This window comes from Rattus norvegicus, chromosome 12 (assembly GCF_021556685.1).
Source record: "Rattus norvegicus strain SHRSP/BbbUtx chromosome 12, alternate assembly SHRSP_T2T, whole genome shotgun sequence".
Lineage (NCBI taxonomy): Eukaryota > Metazoa > Chordata > Mammalia > Rodentia > Muridae > Rattus > Rattus norvegicus.
This window is the reverse complement of record NC_141545.1, coordinates 30357064-30384812: the sequence shown is the minus strand read 5'-3', so window position 1 is coordinate 30384812 and position 27749 is coordinate 30357064. Positions and strand designations below refer to the sequence as shown.

General features: G+C 43.1%; 1 protein-coding gene and 1 long non-coding RNA gene across 2 annotated transcripts in view; one reads left to right on the top strand and one right to left on the bottom strand.

The window, feature by feature from the left end:
* Positions 1-27749, bottom strand: part of LOC148002294 (uncharacterized) — a 148947-nt gene that overhangs the window by 59979 nt on the left and 61219 nt on the right. The gene's annotated exons all lie outside the window — the stretch shown is intronic.
* Positions 725-23509, top strand: LOC148002295 (uncharacterized). Its single transcript, XR_015634312.1, has 4 exons — positions 725-1476; positions 10522-10764; positions 16106-16235; positions 21183-23509. It is a non-coding gene; the product is annotated as an uncharacterized LOC148002295 (long non-coding RNA).

Sequence of the window (27749 nt, the reverse complement as noted above, 5' to 3'; positions counted from 1 at the left end):
CAAGGAATTTGTAAATATATTTTGAGTCTGAGTCTTATTTGTGGGAGCATGGGGCTGGGAAGAAGAACAAGACCTAACTTTGACAAGTGCGTGTATAATCCCTGGAGGCCAAAAGACAACATCAGGTGTTCCTTGGATGCTTCCACCTAATTTCTGAAGCATTATTTCCTTGGCCATTTGGCTAGTCTGGCCAGCAAGCCCTCAGTATCCTCTTTCCTCCACCTCCTCAGTGCAAGGATTATAAGCATATGCCACCGTGCCTGGTATTTATTTCCGTGAGCTCTGGGGATCAAACTTGGATCCTCATGCTTGCGTGGCAAGCATTGTTCGAACTGAGCCATTTCCCCAGCTCAGGATAGTTTAGCCAAGAGTTAATACATATTAGTTTCTTCCTTCGCCAGATGGGAAAGAAATAAAAGTTCAACCCGCAGAATGAAAACTGCTTTTAACTTTTGACTTGATGTGGTGGCATTTTTGAAGAATCGAAACATTTTTCAATTTGCTAGATCTCAGATTCTAGCGGATGAGAACTTGGCTATTTTAAAAGCTCTTCTTCATGTGAGTCCTCTTCAAAATGACCCAGAAAAAAAAATGGGCTTAATCCCATATGGAGAGACTTCCCACAATTTCCTATCATTTTAAGGAGGAGAATCCAACCTGAAAAATGCTGTATTTCATCCAGAGAAGCGCCGCTCAATTGCTCCTTTTATTCTCATTTCTTTAGGAGTATTCTTACATGATCTCGCGGTGGACAAAAGGGAATTAAAGATAATTATACTCTGCCTTTGAAATAAGCCAAGAGTGCCCACCTGGGAGACAGACACACTGAGAAGCCATATCAGACTAATTATCTAACTCTCAGTGGTGAACAACCCATGTTGTATGTGAGACGTCTCCTGGGAATGCAGAACACATGTGTAGAGATCTACTCATTCTAGCTATGGGGCCTGTGGCAGACCAAAGGAACATTACACCAAATTCCATGTTGGTGGACCGGTGACATTGTATTTGGGTTACTTGTACGCACGTGGGTGATTCGATGGCAGCCGCATCACTGGAAAGCCCGCTGACAAAAACGACCTCTCTCGGAGGCTGTCACTTTGGAGCTACCCTGCACAGCTTGCAAGCAGCTCTGAGAATTTCTTGGAAGCTCAGCTGAGCAGAGTCTTCTCTCCTTGTCAATTTGTCTGTCTGTCTGTCTGTCTGCATCTGTAACGCTGAGGTGGAGCCCTCATGACACTTGCAAGTTTTAGCTTTCCTGACCTGCGAAGTTGTGTGTACTTCCTGCGTCTCAGGAGCCTCTTCCTCCTTCCTGGAGGGAATGTCTCAACGAGGAGTGAGCTGCTCAACACTTACCCACAATCCTTTTAAAGTAGAAACCATTCCACAACATGAAGACCCAAACCGAGGCAGAGGCATTGATCTCCACAAAGAATTTCTTGCCTGTCTATTTAGTGTGAGCAAAAGGATGTCCTCGTAAGTCTCATTTTATATATTAATGTCATAAGAAAATTTTTGTGAAGTAAGCTATAAACTTTCGATGTGTACATTTAATTAAAAATTTACTTATTATAATTCTGTGTGTGTGTGTGTGTGTGTGTGTGTGTGTGTGTGTGTGTGTGTATCAGAAGACAACTTGGAGGAGTCGGTCCTCCTCTTCCTTGTTTTTGAGGCAGAATCTCTTCCATCATTTCTACCTTTCTGGGCAATCCACACTAACTGGCTCACAAGCTTTTGGTTGGCTCTTCTGCGTCAGCCTCCAGTCTCACCACAGAAGTACTAGAATCACCGATGTGCACTGCCACATTTAACTTTACGTGTGGGTACGTGGGTTGAAACTTGGGTTACCAGGCTTATGTGGCAAGTGCTCTCACCTTCCCAGCCATCTCACAGAGCCTCTGAATTTATGTGTGTTAATTAATAACACAGACCATTATAACCAAATGAAAGCACAAGAGTTGTAGGCAGGTATCTAATGAGGTGTCCCGGCATTTCTATAAAGAACGCTTACCACATTAGAAGGGTGATGTGAGGTGCTGTCTGTCAGAGGGTTGAATGGCAGTTTAAGCATAGCACTAAAGGAGGACTTCTCTGAAGCCTTATGCAATTTTAGCTATTTGCAAGATTTTATATATACATTTTATATATATACATATACCATATGAAATATTATATAATATACTTTTATTATCATATATTATACATGTTTATCTTATATCATTTTATTGTATATTTATTAATATGTTATATATTAAACATTATAGAGTACATATTATATAGTAATATATGATATATATATTGTATTATGTGTATTATTGATATTATATATTATTGTATATATATAATTTTATACATTACTAAATAGATATAATTAATATGTTTTAATATATTATATTTATATAATATATAACAAAATGTATAATATAGTTACTAATTAAGTATAAAATTAAATATAGTATAACAAATATATAATATATATATCAAATTATATATATATAACATATAAATAATATGCATATAGTCAATTTTGTGTTTCTCTTTTGGTGGGGTACAAATGCAGTCCTTGGGTTTGCTGCCAGGGGCAAGCTTTTAGGCGTAAAATAAGAACAAAGCTTTTTACTTGCAAAAGACATCAGTATTTTTCTTAGAATGACCCAAGGTACATTTAAAAAATTTCCACCAAAAGGGATTATATAGTGGGCTTTCTTCCTACTGTTTAGCAATCTTTTTTCTAAAATTTCCCTCGAAGGTAGAAGGTAGATGTTCACAAAGTTCAGGAAATAAGCAATTCGCAAGTCTTAGGAAGTTCCTGAAAGTAACAAGAGTCTCAAGACCCCTCTGCAAGGTAATGGGAGAAGTAAATAACTGCTGGGGAAGTGAGTCTCCAAATAGCTGGATGGCTGTGGGAGACTCTGACCTGTTGAGCTACCTGAAAGTTGTACAAAGACTTTCAGAGTTACAGCTTCCATAAATCATCACCCGTATTTGGGTTGCCTTTTTGGTGAAGTAGCTGCCATTTAGACCTCCATGTTTCTGTGAATCCCAATAAACTCCCTCATGGACTTTGGTAGAATTGGTACTTTGATTTGTCATTAACTCCTTATGTGATGAGTAAACCATTGTTCACATCATAGGAGAAGTCTAACCAAACACTTCCTCATACATGCTGTAAAGCAATTGTTCCCTGTCACTGAAGAGCACAATTATAAATCTGCCTAAAGATTCACATTCAATAATGGGAGATTGATGGCTTTCATTTATTAACAAGTATAGAAGGCACATGCTCTGTCATTCCGTATTGCCATTGTAGCATACTGTCATAAATTAGGGGTGGAAAAAAACACAAAATCAATTACCCCCTTACCCTTCAGTTTGGAGGTTAAAAAAAGAAATAGACCTGACTACCCAGGCCTGGCATCTCATATCCTTGGGATACTGAGGCAGGAGGACTGAAAGCTAAAAATCTACCTAAGCTAAAGAGTGACTTCAAAGTCATCCAGAGCAATTTAGTGAGATCGTATCTCCCTAAAATGAAAAGAGGGCTGTGGCGTGGTTGAGTGGTGGAGCAGCTGCCTAGACTCCCTCAGGGAGAGGCTGGGGATATGGCTCAGGTGTAGATTATTTGCCAAAACCCAGTATGGCTGGGTGTGTGGTTCAGTTGTAGAACTTGTTTTAGCATCGACTAGAGATGGAATGGTGTGGCTCAGGTGAAGATCACTCAATTAGAATCCATCTATAAGGACTTGGGCATGGATCAATGGTGGAGAGCTTGTCTAGGTTGTCTAGTAAGGACCTGGGGCCATTGATAAATGGTTTAGCAAAGGAAGGGAGGGAGGGAGGGAAAAAAGAAATGAAGAAAGGAAAGGGTAAGGGAAAAAGAGATGTAAGGGAGGAACAAATGTGGGGGAGTTAAATGGAAAAACAGTGCTTCATTTTTCTCTGGAAGCTACAGAAGAGTATACATAACCTTCAAGAAGCTGCTATGGTTTGTACCCCATGGTTCCAACTCATCGTTTTCATCTCCTTATTGGCTCTCTGTGATGACCTTAAACCCACCAAGAATATCTAGAATGATCTATGAACCTTGAGACCTCTAACTTAATAATATATTCAAAGCCCCCTTGGCTAAGGCCATGCATTTATAAATTTAAGGAATGAGACTGTAGACATCTTTGAGAGGCAACCATTGAACTGATTGCAAGTACCAAGTCATTACCTGAAGGTACAGAATCTAAAATCAACTTGACTTTCTCTACGGACAAGAGAAGGGTTTAACTATAAATGTTTGATGTCCTTTTTATTGCTGGGTATTAAAACATATGTATTTGGAGGACAGTTGCTAAAAATCACCTTCTTCTTGGATTGAAAACCTCTTGAATACAGGAAGTGGCACTAGCTGACATAATCTTGGTGGAGTCAGGTCTACCACATACTAAGTGCCTACTAATTACTTCTTAATGAGGTGATATCACTCTTTCTGTAAGGGAGGAAGTGGATGGAGATGGCCAGGGAAGTGGTTAGAAAGCTCATAAAGAAAATGGACCCACAATTCATCTTCCATAGCATAAATTACTTCCTATATTTTCGCAAATTTTTTTGTTTGTTTGAGGTTTCTGGTGTTTGGTAACAAAGTGGGAAGCATATGATATAGTCATTATCTCTGCTAAGGGGAACAGAGTGAACTTAAGACCAGCATGTCTAGATTGGTAAGACGCTGCCTCAACATAACTAGTAAGTAGGGGGGATGAGGATAAGCTCAGGGGTAGAGCTGTCACCTAAAAACCTTTATCGAGGTGCTGGAGGTCAGAGCACTTGCCCAAAATTCCCCAGTGAATGAATGGAGCATAGCTCAAAAGTAGCTTAATTGCCTAGAATCCACTAGTAAGAGGCTAAGGATATGGCTCTGAGTTAAAGCCTTTGCCAAGCATCCCCCAGTTATAGGACGGTAGTGGAATTCAGTTGTAGAGTACTTGCTTGGGATTTCCCAGAGAGGGTGGGACCATATGCCAGTGGTAGGGCACTGGCCTAGCATGCATAAGTAAGTGCTCTATAACTGAATCCTATGGTTCAGTGGTAGAGGAGCTTCCAAAAAAAATCTCTCAGGTAAGGGGCTGGAGGCATGACTCAATAGTAGTGCACGTGCCTGGAGTCTACTAGTGAAGGGCTAGAATTCTGACTCCAAGGTATATCCTTCACATAGCACTCCATAGTTGGAAGATGGTAGTGTAACGGTTGTAAAGCACACACTGAGAATTCCATGGAGAGAAGTTGAAGGCCATGTCACCATGATAGAGTGTTGGCCTAGCATGTGTGGGAAAGTGCTCTATAACTGTAGTCACATAACTCCGTGGTAAAGCACATGCCTAGAATCCCCCAGTAAAGGACTGGGGGCATGACTCAGTGGTAGAGCTCCTGCCTAGAATCCCCAGTGAGGGGCTGGGGGCATGACTCAGTGGTAGAGCTCCTGCCTGATATGTACAATCTATGGTGGATATAATGCAAGATGATTCTAGAGTATCTAATGATTACAGAAAGTAAGAAAGGTCTTAAAACAAAACCAAGTGACTCAGATGTCTAAATAGATAAAAATAAACACAAGGTATAGCATGTAGAAATGACACAAAACCCACATGTGAAAGCACTCACATGGCCAAAGCTGGGATTGAATGAAAAGCCAAAAGCATGAAATATACACTGGTGCATCTAAATTCACTATAAGAAAAGCAAATCAATAGGAAAACAAGAGATAAGTCTTCCCTTCAGAATTATTATGTAAAAAATATAGAAGAAAATACAGTGGAGAAAGACCAAAAATAAAACACCATTAGCATACATGTAATAATTGCTAATAAGGGGATGGACTAGAGTGGGCAAAAGTTTAAGCAGAAACATGCTTGCTATAGAAGAACAAAGATTTGAATTTCTATCTCCAGCACTCATGTCAAAATCCAAGCATGGCTTCATGCACCCCTGGAAGGACAGAGCTATAAGGGATGGGGACAGGAGGATAGTTGCAAATTACTGTACATCAGCCTAACTCCAGCTTCAGCAACGTCCCCAGTAAAAAGACAGCAAGCTGAGCAGTGTTCTTTTATCTCTCTCTGCTTCTTCACTGTGAAGACAATGTGACCAGCCCTCCAATAACCATGGCTTCTCCACCATGACTCTACCACTCCAATCACCATGACTTCCTCAGCAAGATGGACTGTTCTAGCTGTCTTTCTGTTGCTGGGATTAAAGCTCTCTGACTACAAGCAACTGAAGGGAGGAAAGGGTTTATTTCATCTTAAAGGTTGCAGTCCATCATCGAGGGAACCTAGAGCAGAAACTCAAGCTGAAACTATGAAGGGAAACTTTTTGCTGGCTTTCTCACAGGTTCAAGCTTATCTAGCTTTCTTAGGTATCTGAGTGCCACCAGGTCAGTGAATGGTGCTACCCATTGTGGGCTGAACCTTCTTATATAAATTAACAATCAAGACAACCTCCTAGAGCGGATGTTCTCAACATGTGGGTCAAGACCCCTTTGAGGATGGACAGACTCTTTCACAGAGGTTGTATATCAGATATCCTGCATATCAGATATCTATGTTATGATCGTAACAGTAGCAAAATTATATTTATGAAGTAGCAATGAAATAAGGTTATAATTTGAGTCAGCACACCACGAGGAACTGTATTAAAGGGTCGTGACATTAGGAAGATGGAGAACCACTGCCTTAGATACATGTCCACAGGCCAATCTGATCTAGGGAATTCCTCAATGGAGGCTTTCCCTTTAGATGATTCTAGACTGTGTCCAAGTTCACACAGACCACTAGGACAGTATCTTTAAACTGTGAGTCAAAATAAAGCCCTCTCTTCCCTTGGTTACACTTATTGGATATTTGCTCATAGCAATGAGAAAAATAACTAACACTCCATACCCATATCCAAAGTGTCTAGATTGAACCAGTCCAATCAGGATGTTTTCTAATCAGAGTTTTCCGTTTCTCAGTAACTTCTCAGTCTTCAGACTGGACGAGGATATGAGCTGAATTCTGCATCTAAAAGAATCCCAGAGCCTTGCAAGTCAGACATCCTTATTTGCATGAACCTTTAAAAAGGCTCTGACGAGCCCTTTCAACTCCCCTTGATCAGCCAACCTAGCAACATCATCATAGGGTGGATTAAAGTTTTGGAGTTTTGGATGATTCAGGATTTCTACACTTCAAAAGCACTTTTGATGAGGGCACTATTATGGGGAAGGGAGGTGGGCCCTTGGGAGAGATAAGAGTTTCTGTGGACTACTGCTCAAACACATACTATTCCCTGCCATTTTTGATGTGGCAACTTCACTTGCTACTGCCACCAGCATCTAATTTGGGGACTCCAAGCAAGGTCTCTTGGAAGTCTGAATAAAAATATAAAATATATTCCTATTTTACTGTGCTATAGCCCCCCTCCCCTTTGCTTCCTTTCCTAAGATAAATCCTGACAGTGGAGGAGAATGCAAAGGGCTAACACTTGAGTAGCTTAAATGACAGAAAGTGATTTGTACACGGTGTGGAGGCTAGATGTTTGAGATGGACAGGTGAGCAGTTAATTTCATCTGAGGCTTCACTTCTTGACCTGTATCTGGCCATGGTGTTTCCGGGTCTACACATGTTTTCTAAATATGTCTGTCTCCTAAGCACACTTTTTAAGAAGACGGCAGTTGCACTGGGTTCTAGCTCCTCTTAATGGCTCAATTTGAGCATATTAACTCCTTCAGTACTATTGTGAAACCATCTCTTCTGAACTGAAACATTCTTTCCTAGAGGGAAACTCATTAAGACATGAGAAAGAAATGAAACCCCCAAAGCCCAGGATGTGAATAAAACTTGCAAGGCTCAGGAAGTTCTCCAAACTTGCAAGATTAATAAGGCTCCACCCCATAGCTATACAGTCAGCAAATAGCACCTGGAAGAGAGGACTCTCTGAGCAGCCTAGCTATTATGCATGCTAGGGTAGGAATTTTTTCATAATGTGGCCGAGTTATTCATGTTCTCACAAGTAAAAGGTTCCTCACTCAAACCTATGTAAGTAACCCCAACAAATGCACAAATACAGTGGTTCATTGAGTGGGTAGAATGGTTCTTTGGAGTCCTGTGTAAGGTAAGGTATTTCTTCTTATCTCCTCAAGAAAAATCATGGGAGAATTTTCCTCCAAATTCAGTTATATTTTGATGCACTGTGGTTAGGAATTCAATATATAATTAAAGGAATCCAATACAATTTGGCCTGCACATTTTGCACCTTCTGTAAAGAAATGGGTACTTTAGTCCTGTTTATTTTCAGTGGGACATGCAAATTCCCAGTATATTTAGTTAGCTCTGAGAATCAACTAACTCTAGGGAAGTCAATCCATGCCAACAGCAAAGCCCCAGATCCAAAACTATCATGATAAAAATGACATGGTTCATACCAAGGGAGCTACTGTTGATTTATTCTGTAGTCAATATGGTCTACCAACCATTCATTAGCTCAAGAGCCTGGGCTGAGATCCTTCTGCTCAGTCGATTCACACTCTAGGTCTAGTGGGGCGATGTAACAACTAATTATTGCCAACTGTAGATTCAACCAAGAGATATACTTCTAGGCTTGCCTTTGTGAAATAAGGAGGAAAGACTCACCCTGAATCTGGGCAGGGCCATCCCATGGACTGCAGCCCCATCCTGAATCAAAAGGAAGAGATGTGCACCAACAGTCATCTCTCTCGGCTTCCAGACTGTAGGTGCAATGTGACCAGCTACTTCATGCTTCTCTGCTGCCATGCCTTCTCCATCATCGTACCATGAAACTGTGAGCAGAATAAACCCTGCCTCTATTAAACTACTTCTCAGCTATGTAGCTGTAGAGATAAAAGAAAAAATGAATACGTACCCTAGGGAGCTGGGAGCACAGTAAGAAGCTAGAAGCTGCTTGTGTTTAAAAGTATTAACTTCTCTCGTGGCTCCACAAGATAACCAGGACCAGGAGAAAATCCTGGCACTGGAAGTGGAATAGCAGAAATGAAGGAACTCAAAAGGCTTGCTTGTGTCCCACAGTCTATAAGATCTCTGAACAATGGACGCCAAGAAATTGGGCCCCTCCCCCACCCCAGGAAAATTATGCTGAAAGAAGGAAGGCCAGGTGCTGGGGGAGGGGAGCACTTCTATCCTAAAGAGCTTTTACAGGGTTCTAATCAGTTGTCAGACCCTCTTGCAGGATAAGAATAGAGACTAGAAAATGATGGTTCAGTTGTGGGTGGGGCCACACTTTGACCCAAGACTGTTTCTCTGGCCCTCTATTTAAACTGCAGTATCACTTCTTCAGGACCTTGAAGATGGACTGGGAGTAGGGTGGGGTGGTCTCAGGATCTCTTTGTTCCCTTTCCAGTATGGCAACCTTGACTATTAGTTTGGCTGTTTCAATTGACTTTTCTAGGATAGATTGGCAAACCTGGCTTTTGGGGGGTACAAACTATGACCCAAAGGTTGGTAACAGCATGCTCACTTCTGTATCCTTTGTTTCTGGTCTCTTGATTACCTCTGTATAGATATGTTCGCACAGGAAGTCTCTGCCTAAAAACCAATGGGACTTGATAAGTCTCCTTCCCCTTCAAACATGGAGGCATGGAAGTGAGTCACTGGGATATCTCACTGTCAATGTTTACAGTGTCTCCTTCAGAAGCCCTCAAAGATGCCGAAAGCCCTTCAATCATGACCATGTCAGTCCCCTGGTATTGCAGGCACCCAGGGCAGATCACCCCAGGATGCAATGATACCCTGAGCAAGAACAGTCATCATGTAACAGAAAGCTTGCCAAGTCAAACAAGACTTCTTTGGGCCACCATGTAGAACCAGAGCAGAGGCAATGACCAGTCAGAGCAGACCTTGACCAAGGCTGCTTAAGCACATATGCCTCTTCTCTGCTCAGAATCTTTCTCTATTGAAACTCAAGCCTATGTTAGTTCCCTGAAGATAGACTTGGGGTCACTGTCCCCCTTTACCTCCTCCTCTTCCCAATCTGCACACCGATCAAATGCCCTTTCTCTGCTTTGTACTATAATTCATCTCTTTAACTGGCATACGGAAGATAAGTGGCCAGGTCTACTCTCTTGAGCAAAAGCTAGGTGTGCTGGCGCGTGCCCATTAACCCAGCACTCAGAAGCAACAGGCTGGAGTTCAAAGCCAGCCTGGGATGCCTAGAAGGCCTGTGTCTCAAGGACACACAAAGAAGGTTAGAAATGTGACTTAGTAGAGTGCTGGCCTAGTGAGCACAGAGCCCTGGGTACTATTTTATATTTTATTTACCTTATTTAAATTTTACATTTTTATATTAAAAATAAAGTATATTTGGGGTTGGGGATTTAGCTCAGTGGTAGAGCGCTTGCCTAGCAAGCGCAAGGCCCTGGGTTCGGTCCCTAGCTCCGAAAAAAAGAAAAGGAAAAAAAAAGTATATTTAAATATATTATATATTTACTATACTTACCATATTTATATTTTATCTATTTCTCCCCAGCTTCTTGTTTGGAAAGATTATGGTCCCATTTTATGGACAACAGATTTAAGAATTTTGTGCCAATTGCTAAAGGACACGCTGAAGAAAAAGAATTCAAGCACAGACGTTCATAAGGAAAGCCAGGATTCTCCCTCAATCACCAGGGATCTGGGGACAGGTCCTTGATATACGTGGAAGAAGATGACTTTAATTGTTAACCAGGTGGACTCGTCCCACTTGCTAATAAGTCAACTTTGTTTCCAGGTATGTAGATAAAGGCTTCTTAGAAACAATTTGACTCACTGCTAATTAAACGATGTGGGTAACACCCCCGAAAAATGAGCTTGTAATTTCCACCTTTTTAAATTTTTAATGAATAAATAACAACCATATTCTTTATTTATTCAGCTTAAAAATGTTAATGAATGGCTCCCTTTCTAATTGCAAAACTGAATGTTTAAGAGAGCTTGACGCCTTCTAAGCATTGAGCGGTGAGGTTTCCTGTGTTGGTTTTCTATAAACATAGGAATTGAGTAATTACCATCCCTGCTATTCATTAAAATTCAAAATTAGATAAACAATAAGCAGAAATCTGGGGCTTTTTATTCATTATTATTCAGATGAAGTATTTTGCTTATCATTTCCCATGCCCACCCTTTCTCTCTCTCTCTCTCTCTCTCTCTCTCTCTCTCTCTCTCTCTCTCTCTCTCTCTCTCTCTCTCTGTGTGTGTGTGTGTGTGTGTGTGACTTCTTTCGTGTGCTGTCCTGTCTTATTGGACAAAGTCTTTTTTCACCAGATTTAACTTCTTTTTTTTTTTTTTTTTTTTTTTTTTTTTTTTTGGTTCTTTTTTTTTTTTTCGGAGCTGGGGATGGAACCCAGGGCCTTGCGCTTCCTAGGTAAGCGCTCTACCACTGAGCTAAATCCCCAGCCCCATCAGATTTAACTTCTTAAAAACAAAACAAAACAAAACAAAAATCTTCCTCCATGTGCATGTGTCGACCTATCTTGATCAGGAATTAGGGTACCTTTCACACCCCACCACCCTACATGTATGCATAGTTCCCGGGGAGGATAGAGGAGAATGTCAGATGGCCTAGAGCTGTAGTTATGGGCACATGTGAGCAGCCATGAGAGTGATGAGAACTAAACTCAGATCCTGGGCAAAACCAGCAGGTGCTCCTAACCACTGTGGCATCTCTCCAGGCCCCGGATTTAACCCTCCTGTTCCCAAATGATTTGTTTATGCAGCACGGAAGGGCATATCAGAAGAGAACCGAGGCTGAGGGGTAGAAGAATCCTAGTCATAGTCTCAGATTACTCGATTGCAATGGGTCTAAATGTAAGTCACTCACATGCATTGGGCTTTGATATCTCAGTCTGCAAAACAGACAAACAAAGAAACAAACAAAAAACAACTAGTTGACACCAGATGCTGCCTGCTCATTCTCGTCCTCCACAGACATCTGTGAGCAACTGTGCCAGGCTCTGCCCTAAGTACTAAATACTTCTTCACCTAATGGTGAAATAAGAAATGGGAAAGGCTGTTTGTGGTGGTGTATGGGTTGGTTTCCTCCAAAATGAAACATCCTATCTTGGACAGAAGTTCTTTTAAGATGTGGTATATTTTAAAGGAGTAAAACACCCCATCCTGCAGGGAAAGTTGTTTAAACAACTCAAAAGCTTCAGGAAGTCCCTGAAAACTGAATAGGTTTGCTAAGTCCCTCCCTCCCAAGTTTATGTAAGAAGAAAAGACTGATGAGCGATGCTCTCTGATAAGACAAGCTGTCTAGAAGAGGCTCAGAATAAATGAGGTGATAAGAGAAGGCTTGTATCAAGCAGCCTATGTGCTGTGCAGTGGGTTCCAGGTTCCCAGGTTTGTGATGTCTCACCCAGGCTGAGGTAGCCTTGGTTGAGTCATTTCTGCTCCCATAAGTAACCCCTCACCTTTATTCCTGTGAGTAACCACAATAAAACCTATTGGTTCACCAGTTGTATTTTGATGGTAACTTGCTTTGGTCTGCTGCTGTTGATTTACAATCGAGTGTGAGCAGACGTTTCGTCACATCTCTCTATGAACAATGTCACATAAGAGATGCCACAGGCCCGTTATCATAGTGCTCAGGAACTGGATACTGGAGCATCACGAGTTCAAGACCAGCCTGGCTGTAGTAAAAGTGTCTCAAACTCCCACAAACAAAGCTAGGAATACAGTTCTGCTGGCATAGTCCTTTCCCAGCATCCACAACCCACAGAGTTCCCTGCTTGACACACATTAACCTGTAATACTCAATTCAAGTACTCAAGATGTTGAAGCAGGAATATGAATTCAAGGCCATCCTGCTCTAGCTTGGAAATGGGAAGATAACATACTCAGTGAAACCATATCTCACCAAAAACCAACCAACCAGTAAACAAACAAATGAATCTGAGGAGATAGTGAGGGGAGGCCGAGGGAGGGAAGAGGGAATAAGAGGGGAGAGATGATTGGGGTGGGGGAGAGATCCAGAGAAGGAGAGAAGAGAGCGAGACAGAAAGAGAATGTAGAAATGAGAGAGGATGAGAGAGAGAGAGAGAGAGAGAGAGAGAGAGAGAGAGAGAGAGAGGGCTCAGAGAGAGCTGAGAGAGCCAAGAGGAGAGACAGACCAAGAAGGCCGCTATAAACCAGCAGGGAGATGCCAAGGAGACACTCAGGAAGAAGTGGGTCCAGACTGAAGGAAAGATGACTAACTACATGGTGGACTAGTTTAAATAGTTAAGTAAGTTAAGAGCTAGTCAGGAAATGAGCCAAAGCTTATGGCCTGAACATTTAATAATTGGTCTTGGAGTCCTCATCATGCTGGGAGCTGAGGTTGAAGAGGAAAAAACAGATTTAAAAATTGTATTATTTTAGCATAGCTCCCACCTTCCATTCGATTACAAACCCATCATTGGGCCAATTGATGAGATTGAAGCCCTGTGATTTCCATGCCTCACTCCTGAGCCCTGCAGTAATGAGACTCGAGCCTTCAAAATATGCATTCTGAGATGTTTCAGGTCCAAACCACAGCAGACATTTGTTCAGTTAACATTCTCATTCTCTCTCTCTCTCTCTCTCTCTCTCTCTCTCTCTCTCTCTCTCTCTCTCTCCCTTTCTCTCTCTCTCTCTCTCTCTCTCTCTCTCTCTCTCTCTCTCTGTGTATGTGTGTAAGTGCACATGTATGTATATGTAGAAAACAGATCAACTCCAGGGAAGTTTCTCAGTGCCAGCTACCTTGTTTATTTAAGGCAGTCTTTTGCTGACCTAGAAATTACCAGGTATGTTGGACTGATTTGCCATGAACTCCAGGGATCCCCCTGTTTCTATGACCCTAAATACTGGGATGGGATTCGAAACACCTACCATCACATCAAAATCTTATATGGATCCTCGGGGGATCAAACTCAGGCCCTCCTGCTTGTATGGCAAGCCATACAACTGAGCCATATCCCCAGACCCTATGCCACTAGATATGAATGAATCACTTCTTAGCTCTACAGTGCATTAGCCCTGCTAGATAGCTTTGAATAATGAAGCTTCCAGGAGGATCACATCAGATCATTGTAATTAGCATCCCCAGGAATAAACAGTACTCACAGACAGCTCCTGGGCCTCTGTATGGGAGCCCAACCTGAGTCTGGCTAGGATTAAGCAGCCTCATGTTTGAAGGGCTGCTCCTGATGCTTTGACCTTGAGGACTTAAGACCTGTATACATGTGAGTGACAGAGACAACAGCATCAGGACCCAGAGGCTGCTATAATGACCTTTCTGGGCAGGCTGGCCACAGGTAGACATGTTTGCAATTTCTGAGGAAATCTGAAATGTGAAAATGGGATTTACAGTAATAAGGTCTCCAACACAACAGGCTGTGTCAGCAGGCAGCATGGCCGCAGGCTGCTGGGGAATCACAGGCAATCAGCTGCAGCAGGCTGGCAAGGCAGCTGCAGTCCACTTTGTAGCTTCTTAGGCGGGCTTTGTGTGGCTTAATGAGGCTTTCCTAGGCTCTTCTCCTCTTCTCCGTAGCCAGCTGGCAAAAAGCTGGGATTGGACAGAGAGGGCTGCTGAGGCTGCCCTTTGAGCACAGGCATTTATGCTTAGAACCCCTCTGCTGTCTTCTGAGCTCCCTAGAAAGAGCAGGCTAAGGAGAAGGCTCCCTAGGCAAGGTGCTTGCCATAAGAGCCCAAGGACCTGAGTTCGATTCCCAACACCCACATAAAAATTACTAGTTGTGGTTGTACATACTTGTAATCCTAGTGTTTGGGAGATACAGAGAGGATTGGCTCTGAAGCTCGTTAACCAGCTAGTCAAGCCTGTCTGTAGGTTCCAGGCTAGTGAGAGACCCCATTAGGGGAAAAACATGAGCAATGCATCAGAGATTATCTTCTGCCCCAACGAGCACACACATTTGTGCATATAGGTGAATATGAACACACACACACACACACACACACACACACACACACACACACAGCACCACCACCACCACTAGCAAAAGATGATGGGGGGGAATGTCACCTCTTCTTTCAAAGCAATTCTATATACCTGCTTACATTTGTCTTGTGGGTATGACTTAACGGAGATTCTGAATAGAATTCTGAATAGCCAATGATGGGACAGGATAGCCAAGACAGCAAGGGCTTCCTCGGCATTGTGAATCTCTTCTATGTCCCACTTTCAGTTTAGCAGATGGTAGGTGAGTGGTACTACATATAAATGAAGCCTGGCATTGTGAAACCCAGTGCTTGAGAAGCTGAGGTAAAAAGGCCAGCCTCTACTCCACAGAATTCAAGCTATACGGTGGTCAACATGATCTTTAGAACCAGACCCAATCTCAAAACAACAAAACAAAACAAAACAAACTACCGATCACCTTGGGCTGGAGAGATGGCCCAGTGATTTAGAATGCTTAAAACTCTTGCAGAGAACCCAAATTTGTTTCCAAAGTACACAGATCAAGCAGCTCCCAGCCTCTAGTAACTCCAACTCCAGAGGGTTTCAATACCTATGGTCCTTGTGGGTATCTGCACTCAATGTCTTAGCACAGTGTGTGTGTGTGTGTGTGTGTGTGTGTGTGTGTGTGTGTGTGTTTGTGTGTGTGTGTGTGTAACATAAAAATAAAGTTGTTATTTAATCAACCAAATAAATGAATAAATAGTTGAAATCAAAGCTTCTAGAATGTTCAGGTACACTGTACCTAGAAGCCAAATAGGGACAAGCATTTGAGGGATGGTGTGGTCCTAGCTGACTTTGAATGAACTATTAGAGCACTGACTATCCTCTAACCCATGATCCTCCTGCCTCAACTTCCCAGAGGCTGGGATTAAAGCGCTGCACTACCATAGCCTAGCTTTCGAATTTATAATTATTGAGAAGCAAAGGAGGCTTTCTGAGGAGGTGTCTAGTTGGAAGAAACAGATAACTGGTGGCATTCATGCATTGATTGGTCTGATAGCAACTAGGATCACCTAGGAGACAAACATCCAAGTGTGTCTATGAGGGAGTTCTTGGATTGGTTTAAATGATACAGGAAGGCTAATACTAAATGTGGCTGTCTCTCTTCCCTGGGTTGGCTCCTGTATTGAATAAGATGGAGAGAGCAAGCTGGGTGCCAGCACTCATCTCTCCCTGCTTTCTGACTATGGATGCCATGTGATTAACTGCCTCATGTTCCTGCTGCCTTGCCTTCCCTGCTATGATGGACTGTGGCCATTCAAACTGTGAGTTAAACTAAAGCTTTCTCTCCTTACATTGTTTTATCAGACATTTCATCTCAGCAATGAACAAAGTGACTAATTCTAAGGGTATATCTTATCCCTGGACCCTCCTCTTTTCATTTTTGCTTCCTGGCCACCATGATGTAGACAGCCATGCCTATCACATGCTTCCTGCCTCCATGATTACCTGCTGCACCATAGGTTCCAAAGCTACCACACCAACCATGTACTGAATCCTCTGACCCAGACCAAAAGCAAATCTTACCCTCCTCGTAACTTAAATCTTGTCACCAGGGAAAGAAGATTGTCTAACACAAGAGACAAGTCTTAGGACTGGACAGGGTTGAGGTTGGAGAGCTGTATGCATAGAGGGAAAGAATTGATATCTCAGTAACAGCAAACAAGATGTGGGAGACAGCAGTTCTCAAGGAGGGGAGACAGAAAACAAACAAATGAATGAACGAACAAAAGACAGATCACACAGTCTGACGCCAGGGCCAGATTAATGAGTTTGTGTAGACATTGGTAACTCCTCCCAGTTGAATGGCTGTGAACTCTGCATCTCCGGTTCTATAGAAATTACATAAAAACAAGTCATTTGCTCTAATCCTATTGCTAATGATCCCCAAGTGTGGGAGCTCCTTGCTCCTCTGCCTCACCCCCATGACGTAGAAAATGTATGAAGTTTAGACATAAAGAAAGCACTTTGTTTGAGATTACATTAGACCTTCAAAAGCAAGCGTGAACATAAATTTGGAGATGAATAAGCAGAGCACAGGAAGCCTGCCTCTCTGCTTGACTTCAATAACTTATCTCAGCGAATCCCCAGCAGAAAGCATCTTACATACTTCAGTTCTTGAGAAGATGAGACGTGAATGCTGGGGGATTAGAAGACAGAAGGGCTTTATTGCAACAGTGAACAAGCTGAAAATTACTAGGTAATGGAATCTCAGTGGGAGGCCCTCCTACCCTGCCATTAGCTAACTCTCACAATGATTGCTTCAGGATCAGCTCGGGTTATATAAACTCTGAGACAAGGCTTCCACATCCCTCATCTGGGCTCAGCCCAGAGACCACCGCACATGGAGGCAGAACATACAGCTACCTTCCAGAATCTTCCACCTCATGGGACATGCTCCACAATTACCTGCTTTGAGGATGCATTACTCTACTAGAGATGGTTTCATTTGGCGCTCTCATAGCATACAGTGGCTAAGGAGAAGTATGGGGGTGATTCCCATCTCTCTGGGATGACTTTGTGAGGTCACTGCACTGAATGACAAGCCTGAGCAGGGACCCCAGAGAAGATCATAATGACACTGCCTCTGGGAAGGCTGGAGGCTTTTTGGAATGGTGGCAGAAGATCTTGGCCTCATAGCAATACCAAGGCCTCCACTAAAATATGATAACACCAGATACAAGCTGTATATCATCAGGCCAGGAGGGATGCACACACCTTTTTCTGACCTTTCCAATAACTGCACCTGGCAGCTGGGTATTGCTCTAATATACAGTTCATGGTATGGACTCTTTTTTTTTCTTTTCTTTTTTTCGGAGCTGGGGACCAAACCCAGGGCCTTGCTCTTGCTAGGCAAGTGCTCTACCAGTAAGCTAAATCCCCAACCTGATGGTACGGACTCTTGTGTTAGGTGGTTTGACAAAACACTATATTCTAAACTTTGGCTCTTTGATTCTTTGAGTTTGCAGTATATGTGAGTGTGTGTGTGTGTGTGTGTGTGTGTGTGTGTGTGTGTGTGTGTATGTGTGTGTGTGTGTGTGTGTATTGACACTGTTCATGGGGAGATGTGAACACATGTCAATTCACCCCAGATAGGGAAATAACAACAGAACAAAGTAAATATCTCACCCAACTGCAACTGGGTGAACTAGTGAGTTACTGTGATGACTAACAGGATTATGACTTGAGGGGTTACTCACAGGAGCAGAAATGGCTCAAAGGCAGCAGATTCACCAAAACCCACCCCAGAATAGCTAGAAATTTACAAAAGCTTTGAACATGGAGCTCAAGCTAACAACTTACAGAAGGCTCAACAGTTTAGAATGTCTTGTAAATAATTAAGATGGTCTGGGCCTCCTCCAGGTTATTCCAGTAGATGGTATCTTCTAGAAAACTCAGCTAGTCTGCCTTCTAGGTAGCTTGTCTTCTCTCAGCCTCTTCTATGTAGCATGGCTTCTTAGAGCATGTCCCTCAGAAGTCCTTATTGCTTACATAAGCTTGGGAATAAGGGGCTATGTGAATCTGGTCAGTTTCAGGAACTTCCTGAAACTTTTGAGTTGTTTACTTCATGAGTTTAATGAGCTTCCTTGGAGGATGGAATGTTTATCCTTCCTTTAAAACAGCCTATATCTTAAAAGGGCTTCCCTTCCTTCTTCAAACATATGAGATGTTTGATCTCAGAGGAAATTGCTACATCACAATATGGTATATAAATGTGTGTGTGTGTGTGTGTGTGTGTGTGTGCGTGCGTGCGTGCTATATGCTTTCTGTGTATGCATGTGCATATGTGTGTATATAACAGGAATTAGCTCACTTGATAATGAAGGCTAAGAATTCCTATTGTCCTCCCCCAAGCAGAACGAGGAAGACCAGTGGTATAATTCAGTCCAAGTCCAAAGGCCGAAGAATCAATAACACATTGTCAATGGCTGACCTTGATCCAACAAGATTTAATTCTTCCTAACTACTTGCTTTATTTCAGGACCCCACTGTGCTAGTTAATGCTCACCTACACTGATGAGACTGAAACTTCATTTTTTTTGTTTAAAAGTTTGATTTTTTTTTTAAATGTGTTTTCATGTACACAAGTACACATGAGTGGAATGACTATAGAGGCCCCAACCTCAAGAGAGCGTCAGTTTCACGGGAGCCAGACGGTGCTAGGAACAGAGATTATGTCCCCTGCAAGGGCAGTGAACTCTCCTAAGCCTGCACCACCTCTCCAGCACAACGCAAAATGGATCTTCTTTACTTAGTGAAGAGCTCTCTCCCATTGAAACACTCCTTCAGACCCACTCAGGCTTATTGTTTGAATATTGAATGTTCCTTAAAGCTCATGTTTTGAATGCTTGGTGGTCTCCGACTGCAGAGCTGTTTTGTGATGCCATCAAACCTTTAGAAGTGGGTCACTGGGAATATTATCCTGGGCGCATATAGTCTGTTTCCTTTATCACTACAAAAAAAAAAGTGGAAAGCAGCCTCATGTTCCTCCATGTTCCTATCACGCAACTGGAACAGTTCTACCACCATATGCAAACGGATGCAGGAAACGATGCTGGAACATCCTATGAAAGTTCATGTGTCAGCCATTTGAAGGCAGGACCTCGGGGTTGGGGATTTAGCTCAGTGGTAGAGTGCTTGCCTAGCAAGCACAAGGCCCTGGGTTCGGTCCCCAGCTCCGGAAAAAAAAAAAAAAGAAATGAAGGCAGGACCTCACTTAGTGTCCCAAGAACCAGGGTACCACAGTCTCCCAGTGCAAGTAACTTCAGGTGAGATGGACCCCCAGTTACGTGTCTTGGGGACTAGAGCAAAATGGAGAGTGTGGGAACCAGACCCAACAATTATGGTTTCTATAGAAGCCAGTCATCCTCTATGTCAAGAGGAATGTTTATTTCTAGATCCTGGTGGAATCCTGGATTTGGTCAAGCACCTGCACAAGTGAACCAGCAGTGTTTTGAAAGATGCTGGCTGGGCTCACCTCTCTTAGAAAGACTCCCCGGTGCATGCTAATAAGTAGCATTTGCATCTAATGTTTACAGGCTCCTCCAAGGAAAGGCTTAGCTGTCATCCTAGGCCAAGGGAACTGTGTGTGGCTAATTATGTATAAAGTGACAAAGTGTTAAACCCAGAACCATGTGAGTGGGAAGAAAGGGAAAGGAGGTGGCTCGTGGGCAGAGGAGCAACATTTGAATGGATCAAACTTGGGGTTGGAGAGATAGCTCAGCAGTTAAGAGTACTGGCTGCTTTTCCAGAGGCTCTGAGTTCCATGCCCAGTATTGAACAGCCCAAAACTGCCTATAACTCTAGTTCTGGGAGATTTGATGCCCTATTTTGTTTGGTTTCTCTGAACACCCTTTCTGACATCTCAAGGCATATACTTCAATTCAGGTTAGCAACCATGTTCTGAAAGTCTATTATGGATTTTAAAGGAAGAAAAGGCAGAGGTTGGGGATATAGTTCAGTGGGGAAAGAGGGAGAGCTTGTATATCATGCTCAAAGCCCTGGGTTCCAGTCCTCGCATCAGTCACAGCATCATGGTGCACACCTGTGATTCTATCTACTTCGGTGGTAGATACAGAAGGTCAGAGTTCAAGTTTGCCCTTGGCTGCATGAGAGCTATTTCTTGTCCCTAGTCACATTTTGGTTTTCCCCTGTTGCCTGGCTATCATGAAATAAGTAACATTTTACCACCATTCTCTTCTTCAATAATGCTCCTGCATTTCCCATAAGCCTAAAAAGCAATAAATCCAGGTAACCATGGAAACTTCACAATTCCTGATGCCCAGGCCCCCATCATTCCTTAATCAAATATTTTTTCTTTTTCTCTTGTGTATTTGTGTCAGCCAAGCCACGAAAAAGATCTGAATAGCCTAGGTATATGAATTTCTTGAGTAATGTGTAGCATACAGCAGGCGCTCAAAAACTGTATCAGCTGCTTTTCAATTGCAATAAAATGCCATAACCAAAAGAAACTTAGAATAGGAACAGGTTTGTTCAGGTTTACAGTGTCAGAGGGATAGAGTCCATCATGGCTGGCAACAGGATCAGGAAGCTAGCTGATCACACAGTCACTGGAACACAGGAAACAGAGATTGAGAACAGAGAGTATGATCAGTCTATAAAATCTCAAACCCTCCCCTGAAGTGGAAACTTCTAGTTCTTTAGAAAGTTATTTCTGTCAAATGATGTTTTTTTTTTTCTGGGGCACACAGGTGAAAGGATGGCTTACTAAAAGCAAACACATGAAAAGCTGTTTTCCCGAAGCAGATACAGGTGAAAAGGATGTTTCGATATGAAAGGATGCTTGATGAAGGAGTATAAATATGACCCCACAGACAGTGGGAGACAAGCACTGAACGTTGGTTTGGTTTGCTTTGAGCTCAACTTGTGATAATGCCTCCATTGAGAGAAGCTCGCTCAAGAGGTTCCTGCAGCAATTGCCACTTCAGTGGCCTTGTCCCAGGCCAGTTGGTGAGCCTGGTGCTCTCTCTCTCTCTCTCTCTCTTATCCATTACTCCCCTGATAGTACTTTTCTTTTTAAAAAAATTCTTTCATTGAATTTTTAAAACTTACATTTCAAATGTTATCCTTTTGGTTTGCCCTCCAGAAACCCACTATCCCATCTCCCCTCCCCCTGCTTCTATAAGGTGCTCCACCCACCCACCCACTCTGTCCCACCTCCGCACTCTGACATTCCCCTACACTGGGGCATCTAGCCTTGACAGGACCAAGGGCTTCTCCTCCTCCCATTGACGACTGACAAGACTATCTGCTACCTATGCAGCTGGAGCCATAGGTCCATCCCTATGTACTCTTGGGATGGTTGTTTAGTCCCTGGAAGCTCTAGGAGTCTGGGTGTTTGATATTGTTGCTCTTCCTATGGGGATACAAACTCCTTCAGCTCCTTCAGTCCTTTTTCTAATTCCACCATTGGGAATCCTGTTCTCAGTTCAATGGTTGGCTATGAGCATCCACCTCTGTATTTGTCAGGCTCTGGCACAGCCTCTCAGAGGCAGCTATATCAGGCTCCAGCAGCATGCACTTCTTGGCATCCACAATATTGTCTGGGTTTGGTAGCTGTATATGGGATGCATCCCCACGTGGAGCTGTCTCTGGATGGCCTTTCCTTCAGTCTCTGCTCCACACTCTTGTCTCCATATTCCTTCTGTATTTTTGTTCCCCCTTTTGAGAAGGACTGAAGCATCCACACTTTGGCCTTCCTTCTTCTTGAGCTTCATGTGGTCTGTGAATTGTATCTTGGGTATTCCAAGCTTTTGGGCTAAATCCACTTATCATTGAAGGCATACCACGTGTGTTCTTTTGTGATTGGGTTACCTCACTCAGGATATTTTCTAGTTCCATCCATTTGCCTAAGAATTTAACGAAGTCGTTGTTTTTAATAGCTGAGTAGTATTCCATTGTGTAGATGTACCATATTTTCTGTATCCATTCCTCTATTGAAGGACATCTGGGTTCTTTCCAGCTTCTGGCTATTATAAATAAGGCTGCTATGAACGTAGTGGAGCATGTGTCCTTGTTATATGTTGAAGCATCTTTTTGGTATATGCCAAGGAGTGGTATAGCTGGGTCCTCAATTAGTACTATGTTTAACTTTCTGAGGAACCACCACACTGATTTCCAGAGTGGTTGTACCAGCTTGCAACCCCACCAACAATGGAGGAGTGTTCCTCTTTCTCCTCATCCTTGCCAGCATCTGCTGTCACCTGAGTTTTTGATCTTAGCCATTCTCACTGGTGTGAGCTGGAATCTCAGGGTTGTTTTTGATTTACATTTCCCTCATGAATAAGGACGTCGAGCATTTCTTTAGGTGCTTTTTGGCCATTCGATATTCCTTAGCTGAGAATGTCTTGTTTAGCTCTGTACCTCATTTTAAAATATAGTTATTTGATTCTCTGGATTCTAACTTCTTGAGTTCTTTGTATATATTGGATATTTGCTGTCTATAGAATGTAGGATTGGTAAAGATCTTTTCCCAATCTGTTGGTTGCCATTTTGTCCTAACAACAGTGTCCTTTGCCTTACAGAAGCTTTGCAATTTTATGAGGTCCCATTTGTCGAGTCTTGATCTTAGAGCATAAGCCATTGGTATTCTTTTCAGGAAATTTTCCCTTGTGCCTATGAGTTTGAGGCTCTTCTCCACTTTCTCTTCTATTAGTTTCAGTGTATTTGGTTTCACGTGAAGGTTCTTGATCCACTTGGACTTGAGCATTGTACAAGGCATTAAGAATTGTTCAATTTGCATTCTTGTGTGGGTTTATGTCTGTTGTACATGCCCAAATTCCAACTATCAGGATTGGGGAGGGGGCACACAAATGAAGACCCTAGCCATTTCATTTCCTCTTAGATAAGTCTCCATGATCACCATCATCATGATGGCCTTTGTTTAGCTTGAAGAGTCTGAGTCTGTTCATGTAAATCAGAGATGTGCAATGGAGACAAATATGTGAATATCACCTTTATTCTTAGATGCATTAATTGCTCGCCTGACTCACTAAATTCTTATTAAAACCATTCCGCCAGATGATTTTATTTTATCCTTTTCAACTTGTAATTAAAGCATTTGTTGGCTGACTATCCCAAAGAAATGAAAGGATTCAGCCTAGTGTTTGTAGAAGATAATGGGTTGGAGGGCCCTGAGGAAGTGAATTGGGTGTTTGTGGTTTAACTGGTTCCACTCCTTGTTGAGTGGAGGTGATTTCAGTGGATAAGTTGACACTGCTTTGAAACATTCAGGTGAGATTTTGGATTAGTTCAAGCATTCTATTCTAGCCCAGCCTGGTAGCACACTTTTCTAATCCAGCCACTAAGAGCTACTGCAAGAAGCTGAGGCAGAACAATGGCAAATTCAAAGCCAGTCTAAGCAACTTATTGAGACCCTGTCGCAAAATGAAATGTAAAGGAGGGACTAGGGATGTAGTTCATTGGCACACTGCTTACAGCAGAAGCCTCTAGTGAGGGGCTGGGGTGTGATGGAGCAGGAGAGCATCTTTCTTGAATCCTCCAGTGGGGAGCCACCAGCTTGGCTCAGAGGTAGAGCACCTGCCTGGAATCCCCCAGTGAGGGGCTAGGGGCGTGGCTCAGTATTAGAGCCCCTGCCTAGAATCCCCCAGTGAGGGGCTGGGGGCGTGGCTCAGTATTAGAGCCCCTGCCTAGAATCCCCCAGTGAGGGGCTGGGGGCGTGGCTCAGTGGTAGAGTACCTGCCTAGAATCCCCCAGTGAGGGGCTGGGGGCGTGGCACAGTGGTAGAGCCCCTGCCTAGAATCCCCCAGTGAGTGGCTGGGGGCGTGGCTCAGTGGTAGAGCCCCTGCCTAGAATCCCCCAGTGAGGGGCTGGGGGCGTGGCTCAGTGGTAGAGCCCCTGCCTAGAATCCCCCAGTGAGGGACTGGGGGCGTGGCTCAGTGGTAGAGCCCCTGCCTAGAATCCCCCAGTGAGGGGCTGGGGGCGTGGCTCAGTGGTAGAGCCCCTGCCTAGAATCCCCCAGTGAGGGACTGGGGGCGTGGCTCAGTGGTAGAGCCCCTGCCTAGAATCCCCCAGTGAGGGGCTGGGGGCGTGGCTAGAGCACTTGCCTACTATGAAGACCACCTTCACCATGTCTCCTCCCATATATCCTCTACCCATTTCTCTTTCTGAAGTCTCACTGTGTAGTCCAGTCTAGCCCTAAGCCTTTGATCTTCTTCCCTCAGTCTCCTGAGTGCCGGTAGTTTAGATGTATTCTGTGAGCACCAGACTTCCAGTCCTGCTGTGATAGTCTGGGGAAAGTAAACCCTGAGGTGGTTACCCTCACCTTAGGGAAGCTGAGCTCTACTGGAATTATGAAGGAGTTTTGCAGGGACATCCCGCTGACAGTGTTTAAATGCCCACCTAAGCCACAGCTAGACCCATGGCTGTGTGCACTGCAGGAGAGCTCAACCCTTCAGAAATGGAAGAAACGGAAATGAAGTAGAGATAGCCCTGGCCCCCTTCACACACCTGTGGGCTATCCCTTTAATCATTGATTTTAGGAAGCCAGATAGGTACAGCAAAATATAGGGCCCAGGCAAGGTACTTGTCAAATTGTCAATCAGAGAAGCGATCTCATTCAGAAAAAGAGATTGATATTATGCTGTGGATTTTAAATGCTAATTCATTGAGAAAAGGTACTTCCCACCAAGCCTGATGCCCTGGCTTTGCTACCCAGAAGGAAGGAGAGAGCCAACTCTGGCAACTTGTCCTCTGAGCTCCACGTGCTTGCTGTGCATGGCTGACGGCCAGCTCTGATTAAAAGTACACACATGCACACACATCAAATAAATAAATGTGGTTAAATGTCAACTAGTACTACAACCCAACCATTTACTTAATCTCCAAGAATTATAACTATTTGGAGAAAAGCCATCTAAGGAGCTACAGTGGGATGATGCAGCGAGTAAAGGCTCCATGCTATGAGGCCTGATGGCCCAAGTTTGACCCCCAGGACCCTCGAGAGGGAGAGAATTTGCTCCTACAGGTCGTTCTGACCTCCACACATACTATGGCCAGGATGTATGTGAGCACACACATTCCCACTAAATAAATAAACAAATGTGAGGCTTAAATGTTTAAAGACAAAAACATCTAAAATATGAAGTAACACTTGTGGGAAGCATACTTTGTTACTGTCATTTCTCACATGCCCCTCCACCTTCCCTAAAAACACACGTGGCCTAAATGTTTAACAATAAGTCAATTTCTGAACCGCTTCTTGTGCCAACAAAAGATGGCTTATGATGTTCAGTGTCAAAAGTAAGAACCGAATATACCGTGTCAAGTGAAATATTTAAGCAAACTGTTTAATACATAATGACAAGTTCAAAAACAGAGTATGTGAAACCTGCCATATGCTGTAACTTGAAACAGTACAAAATATTTAACTATGAGTATTGCAGAATTGGATATCAGCTTATGTTGGTACGGCGGGTAATGAGGAGGGTATGCATTACAAGTCACAGTCTGATAGTAGCCTGCACTGTATGTTTGTGTGTGTTCATGTGTGCAAGTACCTATATGAGAACATGTATATACATGCATGTGGAGTCCAGGAGACAGCCAATCTTGCGTGTTGGGCTAACTAGTTTTATGTCAACTTGACACAAGCTATAATCACCTGAGAGGAGGGAGGCCTCAGTTGAGAAAATACATCCCAAAAGATCAGTCTATAAGCAAACAAGCCTGTAGGAAATGTTCTTAATTAGTGATTGATGGGGGATGACCCAGGCCATGGTGGGTTTTGCTGTCTTTGGGCTGGTCTGGGTTCTGTAAGAAAGCAGAATGAGGAGCAAGCCAGTAAGCCCCTCCATGGCCTCTGCATCCTCTTCTGCTTCTGGGTTTCTGCCCTGAATGAGCTCCTGTCCTGACTTCCTTTGGATGATGAACAGTGATATGGAAGTGTAAGCCAAATAAGCCCTTTCCTCTGTAAGTTGCTTTGTGTTGTTAATCTTTTATTTCTATCTATCTATCTATCTATCTATCTATCTATCTATCTATCTATCTATCTATCTATCTATCATGTATCTGATGTCTATCATCTATCAATCAATCTATCTATCTATCTATCTATCTATCTATCTATCTATCTATCTATTTATCTATCATCCACTAACTTATTCATGAGTGTGTGTGTGTGTGTGTGTGTGTGTGTGTGTGTGTGTGTGTGTGTGTGTGATGTATCAGCAAGTGCCCAAGGAGGCCAGAAGAAGTCATCAAACTTCCTGGAGTTGGGGTTAGAGGCAGTCGTGAGGTTCGCAACCGTGGATGCCGAGAGCTGAACTTGGGCCCTCTGTAAGAGCTGTCCTTGGCTTTAGTTGCTCACCTGTCTCTTCTGCCTAATGCTGCCTTTGCTTTTGTTTCTTGAGCAGGCTTTCTTACCAGCCTATAATCATGAAGTGGGCTAGACTCACTGGCTAGTCATCCTCAGGGATCCCCTGTTTATACATCATCAGCGCTGGTATTAAAATCGCATATTACTGCATCTAGCTTTATCATCTGGGTTTTGAGGATCCTTACTCAAGTCCATGGGCTTGCATAGCAAGAAGTCTGGGACTAAGCCAGCTCTCCAGGCCATTAGTTTTTATCTTGGAGACTTTTAAAACTATTGATGTAATGTTATATGACCCAGTTGTGTCACAAACCTAGTAGCCAAGAATGACTTTGAACTCATCGTGAGCCTCCTGCCTCTACCTTCCAAGTGTTGAGCTCACAGCTTTGGATAAAGAAGCCCAGATTTTTAAAACTTAGTTCATACTATGCTACATAGGCTGACCTTGAATTCCTGACCTCTAATGAACTCCCTGTCTCATACACCCCTTCCCCCCTTTAGCTAGGACTATAGCTGTTCACAAGCAGTCCCAGGGCCACTTAGAAAAATCATCGTCTTCAAGATGTTTGAAAATAGAGAATAAGTATATAAGTTCCTATGACAGGGGTTTGACTTGGGAGTGAGTTCACAGGTTCCTATTTCTTTGTTATGAGATAAATTGTACAAAAATGAACAAGTCAAGAAAACTTGTGTAAACACTACAGCTCTTGGGAAGCACAGCCAAGGAAGTCGGGAGCCAGAACCTTGATGACTGTAACGTCGCACAGCTGAGCTCCAATTTCAAAACTAAACAAAGTGACACCGAAGGGATTAAAGTCATGAGCTGCCTTTCCTAATCCCTGGGTTTATGGTGGGATTGCTATCTATGAAAACTGCAAAAATATTATATGGAAATTCCAAAAATGTAAAATAGCTTTTTATTTTC